The sequence below is a fragment of the Aotus nancymaae genome, unplaced genomic scaffold (assembly GCF_030222135.1).
Source record: "Aotus nancymaae isolate 86718 unplaced genomic scaffold, 86718_ANA_hifiasm-v0.15.2.pri h1tg000021l, whole genome shotgun sequence".
Classification (NCBI taxonomy): domain Eukaryota; kingdom Metazoa; phylum Chordata; class Mammalia; order Primates; family Aotidae; genus Aotus; species Aotus nancymaae.
Genome location: NW_026988433.1, coordinates 9702852 through 9728506, shown reverse-complemented (window position 1 = coordinate 9728506; position 25655 = coordinate 9702852). Strand labels below are relative to the sequence as shown.

At 45.9% G+C, this 25655-nt stretch overlaps 1 protein-coding gene across 4 annotated transcripts in view; it reads right to left on the bottom strand.

Annotated features, from left to right (window-relative positions):
- The window catches only part of SBNO1 (strawberry notch homolog 1), a 76879-nt gene extending 64467 nt beyond the window's left edge, over nucleotides 1-12412 (bottom strand). For 3 of the 4 annotated variants that reach the window (XM_021669957.2, XM_021669959.2, XM_021669960.2), the window contains exon 1: nucleotides 12273-12412. The gene's annotated coding sequence lies outside the window, so the exon portion shown is untranslated. Of the gene's footprint in view, nucleotides 1-7640; nucleotides 7648-12272 lie in introns of those variants that run through there. The other variant, XM_021669958.2, reaches the window with a different exon arrangement.
- Between the last annotated feature and the right edge of the window lie 13243 nt (nucleotides 12413-25655).

The following is a 25655-nucleotide window of genomic DNA, read 5'->3' as shown; positions in this document are numbered from 1 at the left end:
TTTTTAGTAGAAATGGGGTTTTGCCACATTGGCCCGGCGGGGTCTCCAACTGCTGACCTCAAGTGATCCGCCCACCTCGGCCTCCCAAAGTGCTGGGGTTACAGGCATGAGCCACTGTGCCCCGCCTGAGCATGACTTCTAGCATGTAAGAACTAGTTCAGATGAAAGGATTGAACAAAGAAATCCTCTACTGTGTCTATGTCATCTATGTTTGTGTATCATTTGGATACATATTCTAATGGAAAAATGCGTGAGTTTAAGGTGGAAACCAGATATCCAGAATGAAACTTAAGGAACACCACTGTGTAGACGGGTGGGAGGAAGAACAGATACCCCAAAGATTTGTTTTGTTTTGTTTTGTTTTTCTGGAGACAGAGTCTCATTCTGTCACCCAGGCAGAAGTACAGTGGTGCAATCTAGCTCACTGCAACCTCCGCCTCCCAGGTTCAAGCAATTCTCCTGCCTCAGTCTCCTGAGTAGCTGGGACTACAGGCGCATGCCCCCACGCCTGGCTAGTTTTTTGTATTTTAGTAGAGACAGGGTTTCACCGTGTTGCCCAGGCTGGTCTTGAACTCCTGAGCTCAGGCAACCCACCCGGCTAAGCCTCTCAAAGGAGATTTCTCCAGAATTTTCCAGAAAAAAAGAAAAGCAAGCTAAGGAATTAAAACATTTTGGGCAGGGAGGAAGGAAGGAAACAAGCTCAACACAGTGTTAAGCTCTTCATATTTAAGCCCAAAACAACCCTGAGAGAGACAGGTAATATAATTTTGAAGCTGAAACTAAGGCTCAGAAAACTTAAATTATCTACCCAAGTTCACTCACGCAGGGAGTGGTACAAGATTAGAAACTAGATAGCTGAAACTCCCAAAGTCCATGAGTTGTCTTTCCAAAGAGTAATAAAGTTGATGTTGGTGAACTCCGACGCTTTATTATTTTATTTCAGAATAAACGCCAGATTGAGATTAAAATTGGAGGGGATAAAGTATTAGCAAGATAGAAATAACATGAAGGAACTGAAGGAAAGATAAAAAAAAAAAGGAGAAATGTCCCAATATAGATTTAAAATAAAGTTGTTTGCCTGATGACTTATGCTTTAAAAAAAAACAAAATTAACTAATTTTTCTAATACAGACGGATTTGACCGTACTTCTACAAATTATCCTAGTGCATAAAACGAATAAGTACTTAGAGCTCTAAATAAGACATTTTCAATCCATAAAATACTTCATTAAGACCAACACAGGCCAGGCACGGTGGCCCATACCTTTAATCCCTGAACTTTGGGAGGCCGAGATGGGTGGATCACGAGGTCAAGAGTTTGAGACCAGCCTGGCCAACATGGTGAAACCCCATCTCTACTAGAAATACAAAAATTAGCCAGGCATGATAGTGCGCACCTGAAATCCCAGCTACTCAGGAGACTGAGGCACGAGAATCTCTTTAACCTGGGAGACAGAGGTTGCAGTGAGCTGAGATCATACCACTGTACTCCAGTCTGGGTGACAGAGTGAGACTCCGTCTAAAAAAAAAAAAAGAAGAAAAGAAAACACAGGGGGCCTTGGCCCACCGGCTACAGATAAAATCTTGACCCAGATTAACAGCACTCTGGAGACTATTAAAATGTGTCATCTTTTGATGGAAAACAAAATTTAAAAAAAAAGTGTCATCTTTTTAAAATAAATATGGGAAATGATTTATTTACATTTGAAACAGAAGTACATTGTTTTAAACCAGTGACTTCCAAAACTATAGCCCATAGAGCCCTTGCAGGCCACGGGATCCACCAGTCCATTAGTTATACACCAAGCCCCATTAATAATACTCAAAGTGTAGAAATACCATTAATCAATAAAATGCATATTCACTGCAAAGTATTACTGAGTTCATAAGAGCTTTCTAAAATATATTTTCTTAATGAGCATTAAAAGTACAAAAATCTTAGTGAGAAACTTTTTGATATTCATATAGAAATGATAGTAACAGTTATAAATAACATTATTAGTGACCAGCTTAGAATTCATCCATAGGAATCACAATTTGACTTAGCCATTCCACAATTCATATATATACTGTATTCGCATATATACTGAAACAGGCTGTACACCATACAGACAATTTTTACTGGTCAATTAAAATAAATAATTTAAGACCCTCTAATCTGATTAATGAACTAGGAATAACAATGTCTATAAAAGACACTGTCTTTTATGATCTATTAATAAGAGAGATTTTAATCTTAAATACATCTTATACATAAATTGGAATACTAAAAATCACTTCTCAGTCAAATGGGCACCAATTCTCTTTCTTTTTTTGCAGGGTGAAGGAGGGAAAGGGATAGAGAGACCATCTATCTCATTCTCTAACTCCATTAGGCAAAACTCTTAGTATTTAATAATATCTCTATCTGAAACTATTACAGAATCACAGAATTTTGGTGCTCAAGCTGAGAGAGACATTAAAAAGTTATATTAGTCAATCTCCTCATTTTACAAATAAGACCTATTCATAGTAGGAAAAACATTTAATATTTTCATTTTGAAGCCTCAAAGCACAATACAAATAGTAAATACTGTTACGTACAAGAGAACTGTGTTAATGTGTCTACAAAGAAGTTCATAGACCTCAAATGACATTTACCATGTAGCAGTCTAACCCAAAAGTTACTAACCACAGAAGGTCTCTCTCTCAAACAATGGACAAAAAAAAAAGAATACTCTTTTTTTTTTCTGAGACGGAGTCTTGCTCTGTCCCAGGCTGGGGTGCAGTGGCGCGATCTCAGCTCACTGCAACCTCCACCTCCTGGGTTTCAGTGATTCTCCTGCCTCAGTCTCCCGTCAAGCTGGGACTACAGGCAAGCATCACCACGCCCGGTTAATTTTTGTATTTTTAGTAGAGACAGTGTTGCTAGTAGAGACAGGGTTTCACCATGTTGGCCAGGATGGTCTCAATCTCTTGACCTCGTGATCCGCCTGCTTCGGTCTCCCAAAATGCTGGGATTACAGGCATCAGCCACCGCACCCAGCCTTTTATTTTATTTTTTTTTTAAGAAACAGGATTGGCCAGGCACAGAGGTTCATGCCTATGATCCCAGCACTCTAGGAGGCCAAGATGGGCGGATCGTGAGGTCAGGAGATTGAGACCATCTGGCATGGTGGTCAAAAAAAAAAGAAAAAGAAACAGAAGTGGCCGGGCACAGTGGCTCATGCCTCTAATTCCAGCACTTTGGGAGGACAAGGTGGGTGGATCTCCTGAGGTCAGGAGTCTGAGACCAGCCTGGCTAACTTGGTGAAACCTCATCTCTACTAAAAGCACAAAAGTTAGCCAGGCATGGTGGAGGGTGCCTGTAATCCCAGCTACTCAGGAGGCTGAGGCAGGAGAATTGATTGAACCGCGGAGGTGGAGACTTGCAGTGAGCAGAGATAGCAATATTGTACTTCAGCCTGGGGGACAAGAGCTAGACTTCATCTTAAAAAAAAAGAGAGAAAGAAAGAAACAAGATCTTAGCTGGGCACAGTGGCTCACTCTTATAATTCCAGCACTATGGGAGGCCGAGGTGGGTGGATCACAAGGTCAAGAAATCGAGACCATTCTGGCCAACATGGTGAAACCCTGTCTCTACTAAAAATACAAAAATTAGCTGGGCATGCTGGCAGGTGCCTGTAATCCCAGCTACTCCGTAGGGTGAAACAGGAGAATCGTTTGAACCCAAGAGGCAGAGGTTGCAGTGAGCCAAGATCGCACCATTGCACTCCAGCCTGAGGGACAAGTGTCTCAAAACACAACAAAACAGAAAAACAAACAAACAAAAAAGAAACAGGATTTTGGCTGGGTGCCATGGCTCATGCCTGTAAACCCAGCACTTTGGGAAGCTAAGGCGGGTGGATCACGAGGTCAAGAGATCAAGACCATTCTGGCTAACACAGTGAAACCCTATCTCAACGAAAAGTTAAAAAATTAGCCAGGCATGGCACGTTCCTACGTTCCCAGCTACTCAGGAGGCTGAGGCAGGAGAATCGCCTGAACCTAGGAGGTGGAAGCTGGAGTAAGCCAAGATGGCGCCTCTGCACTCCAGCCTGGGTGACAGAGCGAGACTCATACTCAAAAAAATTAATCAATTAATTTTAAAAAATTAAAATAAGGCCGGGCGCAGTGGCTCATGCCTGTAATCCCAGCACTTTGGGAGGCTGAGGCAGGCAGATCACCAGAGGTCAGGAGTTGGAGACCAGCCTGGCCAACATAGTGAAACCTCATCTCTATCAAAAATAAAAAATGAGCCAGTGTTGTGGCACACGCCTGTAGTCCCAGCTACTCAGGAGGCTGAGGCAGGAGAATCACTTGAACCTGGGAGGCAGAAGTTGCAGTAAGCCAAGATTGCGTCACTGCACTCCAGCCTGGGTGACAGAGTGAGACTCCGTCTCAAAAATAAATAAATAAATAAATAAATAATGTGTAATTGAAAACATGACCTATTTCAAAATAATACACCTATGAAAACTTCTATGATAAATAACACACAAAGACACAGTAGTAGATAGAAACTAAGAGCGAGTTTTGGCAGGAAGAGAATACTGAGAAACAACAGCCAACTAGAAGAATGAAAGGATACGGTCCCCATTCACAATACCAACACTGAAACTTACAAACGGGGACAATTTTCCTCTTGCTCAGCCCTAAAACAGATCTCTACAGCTCTCAGCAGACATGAGAGCTATGTATGTATGCAATAGCAGTAGGAGCATACCACAGTGGCTGAAGAGATTATGGGGTCAGACAGAATACCTGGGTTCAAATACTGGCTGCAGGGCCCACTAGTAGTACGATATGGTCAAATGAGAACCTCTCTGACTCAGTTTCTACACCTTAAAATAATACAAATAAAGCTTCCTCCATAGGATTGTGGTGTCAAGTAAATGTGATAGTACCTGGAGTAAATGTTAGCTACCAGCTATTAGCTATCTTTCTTTTTTTTTTTTTGAGATGAAATCTCGCTCTGTCACCGAGGCTGGAGGAGTGCAGTGGCGTAATCTCGGCTCACAGCAATCTCTGCACCCCAGATTCAAGAGATTCTCCTACCTCAGCCTCCAAAGTAGCTGGTACTACAAGCGAGTGCTACCACACCCAGTTCTTTTTAGTAGAGACAGGGTTTCAGAAAGTTGGCCAGGCTGGTCTTGAACTCCTGACCTCATGTTCTACCCACCTCGGCCTCCCACAATGCTGGGATTGCAGGAGTGAGCCACCACACCCTGCCCATGTCAGTTATATAAAATACTAGTCCCCTTTTTTATCTAAAAGTGTTACTGCTAAACATCCAACTTGACCAATCAGTTATTAAATCTAGAACAAACTGGTGGACATTTTTAAATGTACACAGATAATATCACTTAGCAAATATTATCTTCACCTTAGCTAATAACAAAAAGAATTTTTTTCTCTTTATTTAAAGTGCTAAGCATTCAAGATTCAGCTTTATCTTTGCTTTTGTGCAGCTGTGATACAATGACTGACATTTAGTTTAAAACTTGAAGGATGGCTGCTCGCAGTGGTTGATGCCTGTCCTGTAATCCTAGCAGTTTGGGAGGCTGAAGAGGGTGGATTACCTGAGGTCAGGAGTTCAAGACCAGCCTGGCCAATGTGGTGCAACTCCATCTCTACTAAAAATACAAAAAAGTAGCCGGGTGCAGTGGCGCATACCCATAATCCCAGCTACTCGGGAGGCAGAGGCAGGAGAATCGCTTGAACCCAGGAGGAAGAGGTGCAGGGAGCCGAGATCACGCCACTGCCTTGGTGACAGAGTGAGGCTTCGTCTCAACAAAAAAAAAAAAGGAAAAAAGAAAAAAAAATTTAAAGGATAATGATCCAGTTAGAGATACAGTTCATCAACAAATATTAAGCATCTACTGTGCGCAGGTTCCTTAAGAACATCAGGAGGAAGAAACAGCAGCTCCAAAAAGTTAGTTTAAAAGAATTTCCTTTACCTAAAAGAATGTAATGTGGGTAGGCAGGGTGGCTCAGGCCTGAAATCCCAGCACTGTGGGAGGCCGAGGCAGGCAGATCACCTGAAGTCAGGAGTTCAACATCTGACCAGCCAGACCAACATGGTGAAACCCTGTCTCTACTAAAAATAAAAAAATTAACCAGGCATGGTGTGTGCCTATAATCCCAACCTACTCTCGAGGCTGAGACAGGAGAATTGCTGGAACCCGGAAGGTGGACGTGGCAGTTAGCCAAGATTGTCCCACTGCACTCCAGCCTGGGCAACAGAGTAAGACTCTGTCTCAAAACAAACAAAACAGCAACAAAAAAGAATGTAATCTGTACTTTTCAACACCTACCCTTCACAGGATCTTGTTTGGTAAAGTGCCCCCCATTGCAAAACCTGTAGCAAGATATTTACAAAGGAATGTGCAAATTATATACAAAACCACAAAAATCCTTTACAAAAGCAATACACAAATGATTGAGTTGTGGGGGAATGAAACAACTTTTTTGATTATCACTAGTCAAATTCAGACGGCTAGTTGTCTTGATTCTCACTACAGGCTGAGTGTCCCCTACCTGAAGCTTGGGACCAGAATTGATTCAGGGTTTTTTTGGATTTTGGAATACCCGCACATACGTAGTATCTTAAGAAATGGGACCCAAATCTAAACACAAAATACACTTATGTTTCATATACACCTGATACACATAGCCTGAAGGTAATTTTATACAGTGTCTTAAAATGTGCATGAAACAAAGTTTTGATTGCGTTTTGGACTGTGATCATTCACTTGAGGTCAGGATTGGAATTTCTCACTTGTGGCATCATGTCAGTGCTGAAAATTTCAGATTTTAAACATTCCAGATTTTGAATCTTCAGATTAGGGATGCTCAACCCATACTCGAGTGGGTTTTTTTCTTTTAACCTTCAAGATAACCCATGATTACCAAATGCTACCCATATTCCCTTTGTCACAGTTAAGAAACTGAGGCTTAGAAAAATAAAATACAACAGTGTAACAACAAAGCAAGCTTGGAGCAGAATTACAAATTCAGGAAGTCTGATGCCAACGCCCCTTCAAGATCCTGCACTCTCAACCCTTTCCAAACCAATACTTTCCAAACTACCGATCACGACACATTAGCAGGTTGTCAAATCAATTTAGTGTATCAGCATTTTAAAATGTTTCAGTATAGGTCCAGTGCAGTGGCTCACGCCTGTAATCCCAGCACTTGGGGAGGCCAAGATGAGATCACTTGAGGCCAGGAGTTCAAGGCCAGCCTGGCCAACATGGTGAAACCCCATCTCTACTAAATATACAAAAAAAATTAGCTGGGCCAGGCACAGTGGCTCAAGCCTATAATCCCAGCACTTTGGGAAGCCGAGATGGGCAGATCACAAGGTTAGGAGATGGAGACAATCCTGGCTACCATGATAAAACCCTATCTCTACTAAAAGTACAAAAAATTAGCAGGTGGCACATGCCTGTAGTTCCAGCTACTCAGGAGGCTGAGGCAGGAGAATCGCTTGAACCCGGGAGGGAAAGGTTGCAGTGAGCCAATATCATGCCACTGCACTCTAGCCTGGGTGACAGACCGAGACTCCATCTCAAATAAATAAATAAATAAATAAAATAACTGGGCATGGTGGCACATACCTGTAATCCAATCCCTGTTACTAAGGAGGCTGAGGTGGGAGGATCGCTTGAACCCAGGAAGTTGAGGTTGCAGTGAGCTGAGATTGCACCCCTGCCCTCCAGCCTGGGCAACAGATCGAGACTCCATCTCAAATAAAAAAACACAAAATATATATACATATATATATAGAGAGAGAGTGTGAATGTGTGAGTATAAAATAGGAAATTGGCCAGGCAAGGCGGCTCACACCTGTAATCCAAGCACTTTGGGAGGCGGCTGAGGCGGGTGGATCACGAGGTGAGGAGTTTAAGACCAGCCTGGCCAAGAAGCTGAAAACTTGTCTCTACTAAAAGACAAAAATTAGCCAGGCATGGTGGTGAGTGGCTGTAATCCCAGCTACTTGGGAGGCTGAGGCAGGAGAATCACATGAACCAGGGAGGTGGAGGCTGCAGTGAGCCTGCACCACTGCACCCCAACCTGGCACCAGAGCAAGACTCTGTCTAAAAAAAAAAACAAGAAAAAAAAGAAAATCATGGCTCTAATCTATATATGACCTCCCAAAATACAAAAAAGCAAGTTAATTTGATGGGTTTCATACTTTTTTTTTTTTTTTTTTTTGGTTTATTTTGTTTTTGAGACAGAGTCTGACTCTGTCATCCAGGCTGGAGTGCAGTGGCATAATCTTAGCTCACTGTAACCTCCACCTCCTGGGTTCAAGCAATTCTCCTGCCTCAGCCTCCCAACTATCTTTAACTACAGGCTCATGCCACCATGCCCGGCTAATTTTTTTTTTTTTTTTGTATTTTTAGAGACAGGGTTTCACCCTGTTAGCCAGGACGGTCTCGATCTCCAGACCTCGTTATCTGCCCACCTCAGCCTCCCAAAGTGCTGGGATTACAGTGTGAGCCACTGCACCCCGCCTATATCTTATTTTCTTTTAATGAAATTTCAGTGGTATTCCTAAGATTGTCTTAATACTTCCAGAGTTCAAGCCACAGCAAACTGAATCTGTCAATTCGCATACAAAAACAAAAAGAACTGCAAAAACTTTAGGATTGAATCATTTTAGATAGCTATTAACTGGTATTCAATGCAAAAGTAATTCTTCTTAAAAATTATCTTTGGACAGATGTGGTGGCTTACGCCTGTAATCCTAGCACTTTGGGAGGCTGAGGCAGGGAGATCACATGAGGTCAGGAGTTCGAGACCAGACTAGCCAACACAGTGAAACCCCTCTCTACTAAAAATACAAAAAAATTAGCTGGGCGTGGTGGCGGGCACCTGTAATCCCAGCTACTCAGGAGGCTGAGGAAGGAGAAACTCTTGAACCTGGGAGGCGAAGCTTACAGTGAGCCAAGATTGCACCACTGCTCTCCAGTCTGGGTGACAAGAGCAAAACACCATCTCAAAAAAGACAAAAAAGTATCTTTACACCAGCTTTTGACAGGCAAAGCATGTGAACTCACAGAGTCACACAGAAAGTGAGGTTACTCAGTAAGACCAGACCTGAGTGTTCTCCATCTTCACAGGTGGCCAGTAACAAATCTAAGCTCAATTTAGATGCTAAGAAATGCCCAAACATATCTGTAGTTAAACTCCTTGAGACAAACCACTTTTGTTTTGTTTTGTTTGAGAGGGAGTCCCACTCTGTCGCCCAGGCTGGAGTGCAGTGGCACGATCTCAGCTCACTGCAACCTCCGCCTCCTGGGTTCAAGTGATTCTCCTGCCTCAGCCTCCCAAGTAACTGAGATTACAGGCACGTGCCACCACACCCGGCTAATTTTTTCTATTTTTAGTAGAGACGAGGTTTCACCGTGTTAGCCAGGATGGTCTGGAACTCCTGACATAGTGATCCACGCGCCTTGGCCTCCCAAAGTGCTGGATTACAGGCTTGAGCCACCTCACCTGGTGGAGGCAAACCACTCTTTTTTTTTTTTTTTGAGACGGAGTTTCGCTCTTGTTACCCAGGCTGGAGTGCAATGGTGTGATCTCGGCTCACCGCAACCTCTGCCTCCTGGGTTCAGGTGATTCTTCTTCCTCAGCCTCCTGAGTAGCTGGGATTACAGGCACACGCCACCATGCCCAGCTAATTTTTTGTATTTTTTTTTAGTAGAGATGGGGTTTCACCATGTTGACCAGGATGGTCTCGATCTCTTGACCTCGTGATCCACCCTCCTCGGCCTCCCAAAGTGCTGGGATTACAGGCGTGAGCCACCGCGCCCAGCCCAAACCGCTCTTTAAACCATAAAATGAAACTACATGCTGCCCCTAAATAGTATTTTGAGCAGGGCACTTAAAACATACAAAATTGCTTGACATAAACAGCATTCAATGAACGAATGAATGAATGAATAGTAGGCCACTAACTCAGTCTCTCCCCTTCAGCAACTAAAGTGAAGTTTTATTTAAGATTCTGAAGTGGGGGCCGGGCATGGTGGCTTCGCTTGTAATCCCAGCACTTTGGGAAATGGAGGTGAGCAGATCACTTGAGGTCAGCAGTGAGACCAGTCTGGCCAACATGGTGAAACCCTGTGTCCACCAAATATATTAAAAAATGAGCTGGGTGTGGTGGTGCACACCTGTAATCCCAGCTACTAAGGAGACTAAGGCAGGAGAATTGCCTGAATCCGGGAGGCAGAGGCTGCAGTGAGCCAAGTTTGTGCCACTGCACTCGGCAACGGAGCCTGGGCAATGGAGCGAGACTCCGTCTCAAAAAAATAAAAATAATAAAATAAAAAAGATTTTGATGGGGCCAGGTACAGTGGCTCATGCCTGTAATCCAAGCACTTTGCGGGGTGGAGGCCAGAGGATCACTTAAGGCCAGTACCTGCCTGGCAACATGGTGAGACCCCAGCCTCTCCACAAAAAAATCAAAAAATTAGCCGCTGTAGTGGTACACACCTGTAGTCCCAGCTACTCCGGAGGCTGAAGTGGGAGGATCACTTAAGTCCAGGAGTTCAAGCTGCAGTGAGCTATGATCACGTTCACTGCACTCCAGCTTGAGCAACAGAGCGGGTCCCTGTCTCAAAAATTTAAAAATAACATAAATATTCTAAAGGCAATTATATGGAATATAATTGGAAGATAAAAAGCAGAAGCCAGAAGAAAAAAGTAAAGTCGTCTCCTATCCGAAAAATTTTGGAAACAACTTCTTTAAAAGATGAGAGAAAATGTTTCTTTGCTTGCAAAATTAATGTCCTACTAAAGTCACCAGATAGTAGGAAATTCTGCTATCTTTTGTGCAACAATGATAGCTTTCCCCAGGCTTATGAAAATGAATTATGATTGCTAGAAAATACGACGGAAAATAGAATCCCTATGTACTGTCAGCTCATAGACTTATCAGCAAGTGCTAAGTCAATTCTTGCTAGGGCACCTCCGGGTTTGACAGCTCTCTGGAACCTCCTGGCTGACTCTTTATAAGCCATATTCTATACCTAATTCTGGTTGTCTGGAGAATATGAAATACTTAACTCAACACAAAATGCTAATAATCAGCTTTCAAAGGTCAAAGGGGACCAGTTTTTAACCTTCCCTAACACGTGTTCAGTACAAACTTCCGGGTGCACTTACAATTGGCTGCGCAATTCACCGGATAAAAACGTTGCTTTATTTGTCTCTCATTTTCTCGCCCGTTCTTTTCCCATGTTTCTCAATCAGCGACTCCCCAAAACAAAAGCCTCCCACAGTAAACCGAGCACGCACATAAAAAAAGCTTCTCTGTTCGAGGATCAAGTTAGTGGTCCGCAAACATTAACCAAATAGAAGCACAAAGCAGGGGTGGGAAGGGGAGGAGCTGGATGCCAGGGTCAGGAAAGAAACAATCACAAGGGTTTAGGAACATCCAAATCTCCTCAGCGGTTAAACCGACCCAAACCACTTCTGGGAAACCACCAGCATACACTGCTTTGGGGAACTCTGGATGCTCGTTACGCCAAACGCCCTCAAAGTAAGCAAATCTCTAACTGCCATTCCCCTCCGTGTGTATTCTTAGGGTCTGCGAGGTGAGCTCGCTTTCCGAGGCAGAAATACGCGAGTCGCCCGGAGAGGCGTGAAGGGAGCCTGCACGTGTCCCCCGCGGCTTCCCCACCGCCTCAAGAGTGGGGCGTGCACGAAACTGCCGATATGGGATTCAGATTTAGGAAGGACGACCCAGTCGCTTGCCTCCCTCCTTCGCCCAAACCCACGAGCAAAGCTGGGGCAAGAGAGCGGACTTGGGAAGGATCCAGTCCTTACTTTCCCCGCCGGTGCGGGACCCGCAGCCCCGGGTTGTGAGGTGAAAGCCAATGGGGCGAACCCAGCCGAGCCGGCGTGCACGGACTCTGCCCCGCGGTCCAAGAAGGGGTGCCTCCGGCCCGGGACAGCGGGGCTCCAGGAGCCCGAAAGCCCCACGAGCGACGACAGCAGGGCCCGGCTCTGACGGGCGGAGGAAGCGGGTGCAGCGCCGGCACTGCCGCCGGTACCATGCTGCCGAGGGCCCCGGAGCGCGCGGCCGCGGGGGACAGAAAGCGGCAAGGGAGGCCCCAAGCCGGGGCGAGGTGGCTGCCCCCCCCCCAAGCCTGGCCCCACACGGTCCCCCTAGAAGGGTGGGAGTGGGAGGCTGTCCGGGAGGGGGAGTGTGGAAGGAGAAAAGGGCCAAGGGAAGGACTTACTTTCCCCGCGGAACCCGGCGCCAGAACAGCTCCTCCCGGGATGTGCGAGTTTGAAGGACCCGACGCGACTGGAGCGGAGGCGGCGGTGGCGGCGGCAGCAGCAGCGGCGTCCGGCTCTGCCTACCTCCCCGCCGCCATCTTGACGCCCCTCCCCCAGACCCCCCCGCCCCGCCGGGAGGGGCGGGGGAGGGGCGACGGACGAGGCGCCGCGCACACGCAGCGCGCGCCGCGCCCTCACGTGACTTCCTCCCTCCTCCCCACTCGCTTCTCTGTGCCCCTCTCCGCCCTACCTCCCTCTTAGGTGAAGGAAGATGATTTCCCCCCCCATCTTGACCACCTCCCAGCCTTCGCCGCCAAAAACGGACTCCGCCGGCTTTCCTCGGCCCGGTACCAGTTGTTGGATCCAAGAGAATTCCGTAACCCAAACGGTCCATTACCGCGGCTCTGGGGTGGGCGAGGGGTGAGGGGGCCGGGTTTCCGAGAAGGGGGAGGGGGAAGCGATGGCCGCTTAGGAGAGTCACGTGATTACTGTTTCCGCTGGCTCTCAAGGAGAGCTCGCGGTAATTCCGTTTCCCCGCCCTTGTTTCCCCCGCGGGCTGTCGGGAAGAAGGTCCGCTTGCCTGGGCCACCGGGAGGTCGGCCGGTGGGCCGCGCGCATGCGCCCCGCGTCTGCTTTCAAACTCCGGCTAGGAAGGGCCTGGAGCTATTTACAGAACCTGTTAGGGTGGGGAGCTGCGGCCCAGGAAGTTAGCTAGCGGCGTTTTTGTCACTTGGAAAATCTCGTCATCACCTAGTTAGGCCTAGAAATAAAATGTTTGCATATTCATTGCTTGTTAGTCTTGCTCAAAGCACTTTACTGGCAGTGAAACCGCTAATAACCTGGAGCCCTCGGCGCGTCCACTGCCAGGATCTGAGCCTGAGGCTTGTGAGCTCGGCCATCCCACGCCTGTCTTCATGCTCACCCACAAGCCCAGCACACCGGGGCTCCCAATTAATGAATACTGTAGAGTAGGGCTGTCGCTACTGCTTCTCACTTCCTTGTTTTCATCTTTTAGTTATTATTAAGCTACCTAACACAATAAACATATTACCTTGTTGGTAACCCTTTTGTAAAGTCATTCTGAAAGTGCTGTTTGACTCCGTTGCTTGGGTAATAAGCACGCCTGGGTGATTCTTGCCCCCTACTGGCTGCGCATCCCACAAGCTTCGTGCTGAAAGCAAACCAAGTACCTGGAACAGTTGGAGGTTACAGTGTGAACTTTTCAAGAGACAAAGTATGGGGGGAAAGCGGGGGGGGAAAAGCAGTCATAGAAAGAATGGGAAACTTTGGTGTATATATACATAAATATGTATTATATATCTGTGTATACATTTACAAATATTTTAAGTGCTGACTAATCATTTTACTAATCACATTATTTCATTTAATCCTCTGACAGAAAAAAACCTGTAAAGACAAAAATAATGAAAAATATCAGGCCGGGCGTGGTGGTGGATCAGTTGAGGTCAGGAGTTCGAGACCAGCCTGGCCAACATGGCCAAACTCTGTCTCTACTAAAAATACAAATAGGCGGGTTCAGTGATTCACGCCTGTAATCCAGCACTTTGGGAGGCCGAGGGGGGCGGGTCACCTGAGGTCAAGAGATCCAGACCACTCTGGCCAACACAGTGAAACCCTGTCTCTACTAAAATAAAAATTAGCTGGGCGTGGTGGCGCTCACCTGCAGTCCCAACTTCTCTGGTGGCTGAGGCAGGAGAATCGCTTGAACCCGGGAAGTGGAGGTTGCACTGCACTCCGGCCTGGGCTACAGAGCCAGACTTCATCTCAAAAAAAAAAAAAAAAAAAAAAAAAAATTTTTTTTCTCATAAAAACAAGGACCTCATCTGTCTTGTCCACTGAAATCACTAGCTTATGGCCTTGTGCAGATGACAGCAAGCAATCAATTACAAGTCTATATGGTTTTTTTTGTTTTGAGAGGAAGTTTTGCTCTTGTTGCCAAGGCTGGATTGCAGTGGCACAGTCTTGGCTCACTGCAACCTCTGCCTCCCAGGTGCAAGTGATTCTCCTGCGTCAACCTCCCAAGTAGCTGGGATTACAGGTGCCCACCACCATGCCCCGCTAAGTTTTGTATTTTGTTTTTTTATCGGAAACGGGGTTTCACCATGTTGACCAGGCTGGTCTCAAACTCCAGGTGATCCACCCACCTTGGCCTCCCAAAGTGCTGGGATTACATGAGCCACCATGTCCAGCCACAAGTCTGTATATTATGAAAGGAGAAAGAAATGTGGAAAAATGCAGTAAAGAGAACTAAGGCATTGTAGTTAATGCAGCAGTGACTTCAGAGCTTGGTTAGCACAATTCAGTTTCCAGTTGGCCTCTGACTCTAGTTGCACAGCAGGACTAGATGAGTATTAGATTCTGAAAGTGAGAACTGACATAGATACTACCACCTTTAAAGGTGCTTGCTGAGCATCCAAGCCAGATCCTTCCTGCCATCTGTGCGTAATCTCTTCACCTTGAACCAAAGTGAAAAATGATGTTTCAGGAAATATTTATCACGACATATGCAAACAATGTTATATGCAAGATTGTTGGCAGGCAAAGTGGCTCATGCCCATAATCCCAGCACTTCGTGAGGCCAGAGTAGGAGGATCACTTGAGCCCAGGAGTTCAAGACCAGCTTGGGCAATATAGTGAGAAATCTCTACAAAAAAAAATATATTTTTTTATTAGCCAAAAGTGATGGGGTGCATCTATAGTCTGAGCTACTCGGGAGACTGAGGTGGGAGGATCACTTTTGCCTGGGAGGTCGAGGTTGCAGTGAGCTGTGATCATGCCACTGCACTCCAGCCTGGCAGCTTGGGTGACAGAGCAAGACCCTATCTAAAAAAAAAAAATTTTTTTTTTGAGACAGAGTCTCGTACTGCCACCCAGGCTGTGGTGCCGTGGCATGATATCGGCTCACTGCAATCTCCACCTCATGGATTGAAGCAATTCTCCTGCCTCAGCCTCCCGAGTAGCTGGGACTACTGGTATACACCACCCCGCCCAGCTTATTTTTTTGTATTTTTAGTAAAGATGGCGTTTCACCAGGTTGGCCAGGATGGTCTCAATCTCCTGACCTCGTGATCCACCTGCTTTGGCCTCTCAAAGTGCTGGGATTACAAGCGTGAGCCACTGCACCCAGACTAAAAATTTTTTTTTTAATTAGCCAGGCATGGTGACACGCACCAGTAGTTCCAGCTACTTGGGAGACTGAGGCAGGAGAATTGCTTGAACCTGGGAAGTGAAGGTCACAGTGAGCCAAAATATCATGCCATTGCGCTTCAGCCTGGGCACAGAGTAAGACTTTGTCTTAAAAAAGTAAACTTTTTTTTTAAAAAAAGCTCAATGAGGCACCTCTATGAGTGTGTGTGACACACACACGCACACACACACGGTCATCCCTCATCTGTGGGGAGATGGGTTCCAGGGTCCCCCAGCAGATACCAAAATCTAAGGATGCTGAAGTCCCTTATATAAAAGGGCATAGTATTAGGATATAACCTGTGTATATCCTGTATACTTTTTTTTTTTTTTGAGACAGGGTCTCATTCTGTCACCCAGGTTGGAGTGCAGTGGTGCAATCATAGCTCGCCACAGCCTCAATTTCCCCACCTCCAGACTCAGGTAATTCTCCCACCTCAGCCTCCTGAGTAGCTGGGACTACAGATGCTTGCCACCACACCCAGCTAATTTTTGTATTTTTTTGTAGACACGGGGTTTCACCATGTTGCCCAGGCTGGTCTCAAACTCCTCAGCTCAAGCTGTCTGCCTTCCTCAACCTCCCAAAGTGCTGGGATTACAAATGAGCCACTATACCCAGCCCTCCTATATACTTTAAATCATCTCTAGATTACTTATAATACAGAATGCAATGTAAATGCCTTTTCATTTTTTTTTAATATTTGTAATTCAAGGCTAGTTAAATCTGCTAATACAGAACCCACATAATGTGGAAGACTGACTATATATGATTTGTTTGCGTGTACATAAAGCATCTTTGAAAGACAACACAATTGGCTAGTGCTCACACCTGTAATCTCAGCACTTTGGGAGGCAGAGGTGGGCAGATCATGAGGTTGGAAATTTAAAACCAGCCTGACCAACATGGTGAAACCCTGTCTCAACTAAAAATACAAAAAATTAGCTGGGCTTGGTGGCAGATACCTGTAATCCCAGCTACTCGGGAGGCTGAGGCAGGAGAATTGCTTGAACCCAGAAGGCAGAGGTTGTAGTGAGCTGAGATCACACCACTGCACTCCAGCCTGAGTGATAAGAGTGAAACTCCATCTCAAAAAAAAAAAAAAAGAAAAGAAAACACAATTAACAGCAGTTCCATCAAGGTTGAGGAACTGAGACACTGAGGGTCTGAGGTAGGAAGAAGGCTTGCTGGGTGCACCCAGAACAGAGACACTGCTGGAAGCAGATGATTCAGAAAAATCCTTATTGAGGCATGGTGTTGACTTCCCTATGGCTATTTACACAACACTTCTCACATTAATCACCAAATGTTTACAAGTGCAAGTGCTATGTGCCAGACACTGCGTTAGGGGTTAAGGATACAAGTTTCAGAAAAATAGGCGGGGCAAGCGTCCCTGCCCTTGAGATTAATGCCTTTATAGTCTAGAGGGCACTAATACCAAAGTTATACAAAATGTGAAAAATTACAATTGTGATAATGCTGCAAAGTAGCTAACAGACACTATTATGGAGAAATTTGATATGATCGGGAAAGTCAAATGTTTCCTTAGCTATTCCAGCTAGTTGGGAGGCTGAGGCAGGAGGATCTCTTGAGGCCAGAGAGGTTCAAGCTGGAAAGTACTATGATTGTGACTATGAATAGCCACCGTAATCCAGCCTGAGTGACATAGCAAGACCCCATCTCTAAATATTTTGTTTTAGAAAAAGAAGACTTCCTTCAGGAAATGATGACTGAGCTGAAATGTGAAAAGTAGATGTAACTATATAAAGAGAAGGAAATGCACTGCCAAGAGGAAACAGCACATGCAAAGGGCCCGAGACAGCGAAGAGCAAAGCAAAGCAAAGCAGGTAGAAGAAACAGCAAGGAAGGCTGGGCACGGTGGCTCATGCCTGTAATCCCAGCACTTTGGGAGGCCGTGGCAGGCAGATTGCTTGAGGTCGGGAATTGGAGACCAGCCTAGCCAACACAGTGAAACCCCATCTACAAAAAATACAAAACTTAGCTGGGTGTGGTGGCAGGTGCCTATAATCCCAGCTACTCAGAAGGCTGAGGCAGGAGAATCTCTTGAACCCAGGAAGCAGAGGTTGCAGTGAGCCAAGATTTTGCCACTACACCTAGCCTGGGCTTAAAGCTTAGGTTTAAATCTTCAAACCTAAGCTTTAAAGAGTTTTACTGGCCCCAGTTATCTACCTTTTTTGAGTATGGACTGATATGAACTCAAATTGTCCCAAGTAAGTAGGCTTTCCCACTGTCTGTTGTCTGTTGCCCAGGCTGAACTGGGGTGCAGTGGCATGATCATAGCATCTGTAGTCTGAACTACTCGAGACCCTACCTCAAAAAAAAAAAAAAAAGTTAAAGAGACCAGCCTGGCCAACATGGTGAAACCCCGTCTGTACGTACTAAAAATCCAGAAATGAGCCAGGCGTGGTGGCGTGCACCTATGATCCCAGCTACCGAAGTGGCTGAGTCAAGAGTAGCTGGCGGGAGGCTGAGGCAGAATTGCTTGAAGCCAGGAGGCAGAGGTTGCAGTGAGCCGAGGTCGTGCCATTGCACTCCACGCTGGTGCCTGGCAAAAGACCCAGACTCTGTCTCAAAAAAAAAAAAAAAAAAAAAACGAGTAGCTGGGATCATAGAATTGCTTGAACCTCGGGAGGTGGAGGTTGCAGTGAGATGAGATCATGCTACCAGGCAAGAGAGCAAGACTCTGCTTAAAAAAAAAAAAAAAAGAAAGAAACCTGAAAACTATTTTTATATTTTTATAATGGAAACATTGCTGTTGATGTTTATAAACTCTGCCTTTAAAAATCACATTTTAAAAATCTAAACATTTTGTTTTGTTTTTTGAGACAGGGTGTTGCTCTGTCCCCCAGGCTCGACTAAGTGGTGAGATAATGGCTCACTGTAGCCTTGAACTCAGGGGCTCAAGCGATCCTTTCACGTCAGCCTCCCAAGTAACTGGAACTATAGGCATGTGCCACCATGCCTGGCTAATTTGTAAATTTTTCTTTCTTTCTTTCTTAGATTGAGTCTCACTCTGTCACCCAGTCTGGAGTGCAGTGGCACAATCTCAGCTCACTGCAAACTCCGCCTCCTGGGTTCAAGTGATTCTTTTGTCTCAGCCTCCTGAGTAGCTGGGATTACAGGCACCTGCCACCATACTCAGCTAATTTTTTTTTTTTTTTTGAGACAGAGTCTCACTGCATCATCCAGACTGGAGTGCAGTGGTGCGATCTCAGCTCACTTCAACCTTTGTTCCCTACGTTCAGGCAATTCTTGTGCCTCAGCCTCTCCTGTAGCTGGAATTACAGGCATGTGCCACCACAGCTAGCTAATTTTTGTATTTTTAGTAGAGATGGGTTTTCGCCATGTTGGCCAGTCTGGTCTCAAGCTTCCAACCTCAAGTGATCTGCCCACCACAGCCTCAAAAGCATTGGGATTGCAGGCAGGAGCCACTGCACCTTTCCAAATTTGTAAAATTTTTTGTGGAGACAGAGTCTCACTATGTTACCCAGACTGATCTTGAACTCCTGGCCTCAAGTGATCCTCCCACTTCAGCCTCCAAGAGCACTGGGATTACAGATGTTAGCCACCACACTTAGCCTTAAAATACCTAAATTATTATTATAATTATTATTTTATTTTGAGATGGAGTCTCACTCTGTCACCAGGCTTGAGTGCTGAGGCACAATCTCAGCTCACTGCAAGCTCCGCCTCCCAGGTTCAAACGATTCTCCTGCCTCAGCCTGTCTAGTAGCTGGGACTATAGGCACGCACCACCATGCCCAGCTAATTTTTGTATTTTCAATAGAGATGGGGTTTTACCACGTTGGCCAGGATGGTCTTGATCTCTCGACCTCGTGATCCACCTGCCTCAGCCTCTCCAAGTATTGGGATTACAGGCGTGAGCACTGCACCTGGCCCTAAATTATTTTTTAATAACACTCTTGCTATGGGTTGCACTATGTCCCCCCCAAATCCATATGTTGAAGTCCTATCCTAACCCCCAGTACCTCAGAATGTGACCTTATTTGGAGATGTTTTTACAGATCTAATCAAGTTAAAATGAGGTCATTGGCCTTAATCCAACATGACAGTGTCCTTGTAGAGGGAGAACGCTATGTGAAGATGCAGGCACAGATCCGGGTGATACTTCTACCTTCTTGGTTTTCTGTTTTTGTGAAAGAAACAAATAAAAACAAAAAACAAAAGATACTCCTACCTTTTATGAGCCAAGGAATATCAGATTGTCTGCTCACCACCAGAAGCTATGGGAGAGACCATTGCTCATGGCATTCAGGCGGAAGGAACCACCAACTCTTTGATTTTGAACTTCTGGCCCCCAGAACTGTACAACAATACATTTCTTTTTTTTTTTTTTTCAGTCTTTTTCTTTTTTTGTGGTATACGCAGGATGTTTAGACACAATAACAATACATTTCTATGGTTTAAGCCACTGAGTTTGCAGTACTTTGTTACAGTAAGCAGCAAATCATACATCTATTAAGAACATCTCCCAGAACCAAAATGATGGTGTTCATTCATTCCTTCAAACTCAGCAATTTAAGATAAATAAATAAATAAAAACCCACACCGGAAAAATTTAAGAAAAATTACAGTCTGGGCCGCGAGCTATGGCTCACGCCTGTAATCCCAGAATGCTGTGAGGTGGAGGCGGGCAGATCATCGAGGACAGGAGTTCGAGACCAGCTTGGGCAACATGGCAAGACCCTGTCTCTACAAAAATTGCAAAAAATAGCCAGGTGGTGGTGTACGCCTGTCATCCCTGCCACTCAGGAAGCTGAAGTGGGAGGATCGCTTGAGCTAGGGAGGTTGAGGCTGCAGTGAGCTGTGATTACACCACTGCACCACAGCCTGGGTAACATTGCGAGACCCTGTCTTGAAAACAAAAACAAAATGCCCTTGCTCATCAATAAATACATTTTCCATGTGATTTTATAGTAAAATAATTATTTATTTTATTTCTTAATTATTATTGTTTTTTTAGATAGAGTCTCATTCTGTCGCCCAGGCTGGAGTGCAGTGGCGCGATCTCGGCTCACTGCAGCCTCCGTCCCCCAGGTTCATGCAATTCTCCTGCCTCAGCCTCCTGAGTAGCTGGGATTACAGATGCCTGCCACCGCACCCAGCTAATTTTTGTATTTTTAGTAGTGATGGGGTTTCACCATCTTAGCCAGGCTGGTCTTGAACTCCAGACCTCATAATCCACCCACCTCAGCCTCCCAAAGTGCTGGGATTACAGGTGTGAGCCACCGCGCCTGGCTTTATTTCTTATTTTAATTTAATTTAATTTTATTTATTTATTTATTTTGAGTTGGAGTCTTGCACTGTTGTCCAGGCTGTAGTGCAGTGGTGCGATCTTGGCTCACTGCAATTTCTGCCTCCTGGGTTCAAGCAATTCTTGTGCCTCAGCCTCCTGAGTAGCTGGGACTACAGACGTGCACCACTACACGCAGCTATTTTTTTTTGTATTTTTAGTAGAGACAGGATTTCACCGTGTTGGCCAGGATGGTCTCGATCTCCTGACCTCGTGATCCACCCACCTCAGCATCCCAAAGTGCTGAGATTACAGGCATGAGTCACTGCGGCCGGCCTATTTTTTATTTTTATTTTTTTGAGACAGTCTCTCGCTCTGTTGCCCAGGCTGGAGTGAAGTGGCATGATCTCTGCTCACTGCAAGCTTCACCTCCCGGATTCAAGCGATTCTCCTTTGTCAGCCCCACAAGTAGCTGGGACTACATGTGTGAGCCACCACACTCGGCTAATTTTTGTATTTTTAGTAGAGACGGTTTCACTATGTTAGCCAGACTGGTCTCAAACTCCTGACCTCAAACAATCCACTGCCTTGGCTTCCCAAAGTGGTGGGATTACAGACATGAGTCACTGTGCCCAGCCATAAAATAATAATTTTTATTTTTTTAAATTTATTTATTTGAGAGACAGAGTCTCACTCTGTCACCCAGGCTGGAGTGCAGTGGCAGGATCTCGGCTCACTGCAACCTCCACCTTCCAGGTTTAAGCAATTCTCTCGTCTCAACCTCTGGAGTAGCTGGGACTACAGGCATGCGCCACCATGCCCGGCTACTTTTTGTATTTTTAATGGAGACGGGGTTTCATTATATTGGCCAGGCTACTCTCGAACTCCTGACCTTGTGATCTGCCCACCTCGGCCTTCCAAAGTGCTGGGATTACAGGTGTGAGCCACCACATCCAGCCAAAATGATAATTTTTAAAACAGAAAGGAATTCCCAATATATTGTACAACTAGTTTAATAATACTTTTTCCTTTAAGAGAAAACGTGGAGAAAAGTAGCTATATCCACTTGACAGATAAACAAAAAGCCTCATTGTGTGTAAAAGCTAGTTGGGGTTGAATGCAGTAGCTCATACCTGTAATTGTACTACTTTGAGAGGCCAACGTGAGAGTCACCTTGAGTCCAGGAGTGCAAGACAAGCAACATAACGTGACCCTGTCTTTTTTTTTGAGATGGAGTCTTTTTTTTTTTTTTTTTTAGATGGAGTTTCGCTCTTGTTACCCAGGCTGGAGTGCAATGGCGCGATCTCAGCTCACCGCAACCTCCGCCTCCTGGGTTCAGGCAATTCTCCTGCCTCAGCCTCCTGAGTAGCTGGGATTACAGGCAAGTGCCACCATGCCCAGCTAATTTTTTGTGTTAGTAGAGACGGGGTTTCACCATGTTGACCAGGATGGTCTCGATCTCTTGACCTTGTGATCCACCCGCCTCGGCCTCCCAAAGTGCTGGGATTACAAGCTTGAGCCACCGCGCCCGGCCGAGATGGAGTCTTATACTCTGTCACCCACTCTGAAGTGTAGTGGCAAGATCTCAGCTCACTGGGGTTCAAGTGATCCTCCTGCCTCAGTCTCCCAAGTAGCTCAGATTACAAGTGTGTGCCACCATGTCTGGCTAGTGTGTGTGTGTGTGTGTGTGTGTGTGTGTGTGTTTGAGACGGGGTTTAGCTATTGTTGCCCAGGCTGGAGTGCAATGGTTCAGTCTCGGCTCACTGCAACCTCTGCCTCCTAAATTCAAGCAATTCTTTTGCTTCAGCCTCCCAAGCAGCTGGGATTACAGGCATGAACCACCGTACCCAGCTAATTCTTTTATATTTTTCAGGCCGAATGCAGTGGTTTCACTATGTTGGCCAGGCTGATCTCATCTCGAACTCCTGACCTCATGCGATCCACCCGCTTCGGCCTCCCAAAGTGCTGGGATTACAGGCATGAGCCACCTCACCTGGCCCTAATTTTTGTATTTTTAGTAGAGACAGGGTTTCATCATGTTGGACAGGCTGGTCTTCAACGCCCGACCTCCAATGATCCGCCTGCCTTGGCCTCCCAAAGAGCTGGGGGACAACAGGCATGAGCCACCACTCCCAGCTGAGACCCTTTTTTTAGACAGAATCTCCCTCTGTTGCCCAGGCTGGAGTGCAATGGCACAATCTTGTCTCACTGCAGCCTCCGCCTCCAGGGTTCAAACGATTCTCTCCCACCTCAGCCTCCTGAGTAGCTGGGAATACAGGTGCCCACCACCACACCCATCTAATTTTTGTATTTTTAGTAGAGACAGGGATTTGCCATGTTGGCCAGGCTGGGCTCGAACGCCTGACCTCAGGTGATCCGCCTGCCTCAGCCTCCCAAAGTGCTGGGATTACAGGTGTGAGGCACTGTGACCGCCCCCTGCCCCCTTTTTTTTTTTTCTGAGACAGAGTCTCTCTGTCACCAGGCTGGAGTTCACTGGCACAATCTCAGCTCACTGCAACCTCCACCTCTCAGGTTCAAGCACTTCTGCCTCAGCCCCTTGAGTAGCTGGGATTACAGGCATGCGCCGCCACACCCAGCTAATTTTTGTACTTTTAGTACAGATGGGGTTTCACCTTGTTGCCCAGGATGGTCTTATCTCCTGACCTCCTGATCCACCCACCGCAGCCTCCAAAAGTGCTGGATCCAGACCTTGTCTCAAATTAAAAAAAAAAAAAAATTGGCCGGGCGCGGTCGCTCAAGCCTGTAATCCCAGCACTTTGGGAGGCCGAGGTGAGTGGATCATGAGGTAAAGAGATCGAGACCATCCTAGTCAACATGGTGAAACCCCGTCTCTACTAATACAAAAAATTAGCTGGGCACGGTGGTGCGTGCCTGTAATCCCAGCTACTCAGGAGGCTGAGGCAGGAGAATTGCCTTAACACAGGAGAATTGTCTGAACCCAGGAGGTGGAGGTTGTGGTGAGCCGAGATCGCGCCATAGCACTCCAGCCTGGGTAACGAGCGAAACTCTGTCTCAAAAAAAAAAAAAAAATTCATTTGGATCTATATAATCTGGTGCCAAATGTATTCTCTTATATACACAAAACATACATATTTTTATATAAAAATACATATATACATATGTGTATATATATATTTTTTTGAGACGGTGTCTCCCTTATTGCCCAGGCTGAAGTGCAGTGGTATGATATCAACTCACTGCAGTCTCTGCCTCCTGGGCTGAAGCCATCCTTCCACCTCAACCTTCCAAGTAGCTGCACCACCATACCTGGCTAATTTTTTTTTCTTTTTTTTTTGTCGTTTGAGACGGAGTCTCGCTCTGTTGAGGAGGCTGGAGTACAGTGGCGTGATCTCTGCTCACTGCAAGCTTCACCTCCCGGATTCAAGCGATTCTCCTTTGTCAGCCCCACAAGTAGCTGGGACTACATGTGTGAGCCACCACACTCGGCTAATTTTTGTATTTTTAGTAGAGACGGTTTCACTATGTTAGCCAGACTGGTCTCAAACTCCTGACCTCAAACAATCCACTGCCTTGGCTTCCCAAAGTGGTGGGATTACAGACATGAGTCACTGTGCCCAGCCATAAAATAATAATTTTTATTTTTTTAAATTTATTTATTTGAGAGACAGAGTCTCACTCTGTCACCCAGGCTGGAGTGCAGTGGCAGGATCTCGGCTCACTGCAACCTCCACCTTCCAGGTTTAAGCAATTCTCTCGTCTCAACCTCTGGAGTAGCTGGGACTACAGGCATGCGCCACCATGCCCGGCTACTTTTTGTATTTTTAATGGAGACGGGGTTTCATTATATTGGCCAGGCTACTCTCGAACTCCTGACCTTGTGATCTGCCCACCTCGGCCTTCCAAAGTGCTGGGATTACAGGTGTGAGCCACCACATCCAGCCAAAATGATAATTTTTAAAACAGAAAGGAATTCCCAATATATTGTACAACTAGTTTAATAATACTTTTTCCTTTAAGAGAAAACGTGGAGAAAAGTAGCTATATCCACTTGACAGATAAACAAAAAGCCTCATTGTGTGTAAAAGCTAGTTGGGGTTGAATGCAGTAGCTCATACCTGTAATTGTACTACTTTGAGAGGCCAACGTGAGAGTCACCTTGAGTCCAGGAGTGCAAGACAAGCAACATAACGTGACCCTGTCTTTTTTTTTGAGATGGAGTCTTTTTTTTTTTTTTTTTTAGATGGAGTTTCGCTCTTGTTACCCAGGCTGGAGTGCAATGGCGCGATCTCAGCTCACCGCAACCTCCGCCTCCTGGGTTCAGGCAATTCTCCTGCCTCAGCCTCCTGAGTAGCTGGGATTACAGGCAAGTGCCACCATGCCCAGCTAATTTTTTGTGTTAGTAGAGACGGGGTTTCACCATGTTGACCAGGATGGTCTCGATCTCTTGACCTTGTGATCCACCCGCCTCGGCCTCCCAAAGTGCTGGGATTACAAGCTTGAGCCACCGCGCCCGGCCGAGATGGAGTCTTATACTCTGTCACCCACTCTGAAGTGTAGTGGCAAGATCTCAGCTCACTGGGGTTCAAGTGATCCTCCTGCCTCAGTCTCCCAAGTAGCTCAGATTACAAGTGTGTGCCACCATGTCTGGCTAGTGTGTGTGTGTGTGTGTGTGTGTGTGTGTGTGTGTGTTTGAGACGGGGTTTAGCTATTGTTGCCCAGGCTGGAGTGCAATGGTTCAGTCTCGGCTCACTGCAACCTCTGCCTCCTAAATTCAAGCAATTCTTTTGCTTCAGCCTCCCAAGCAGCTGGGATTACAGGCATGAACCACCGTACCCAGCTAATTCTTTTATATTTTTCAGGCCGAATGCAGTGGTTTCACTA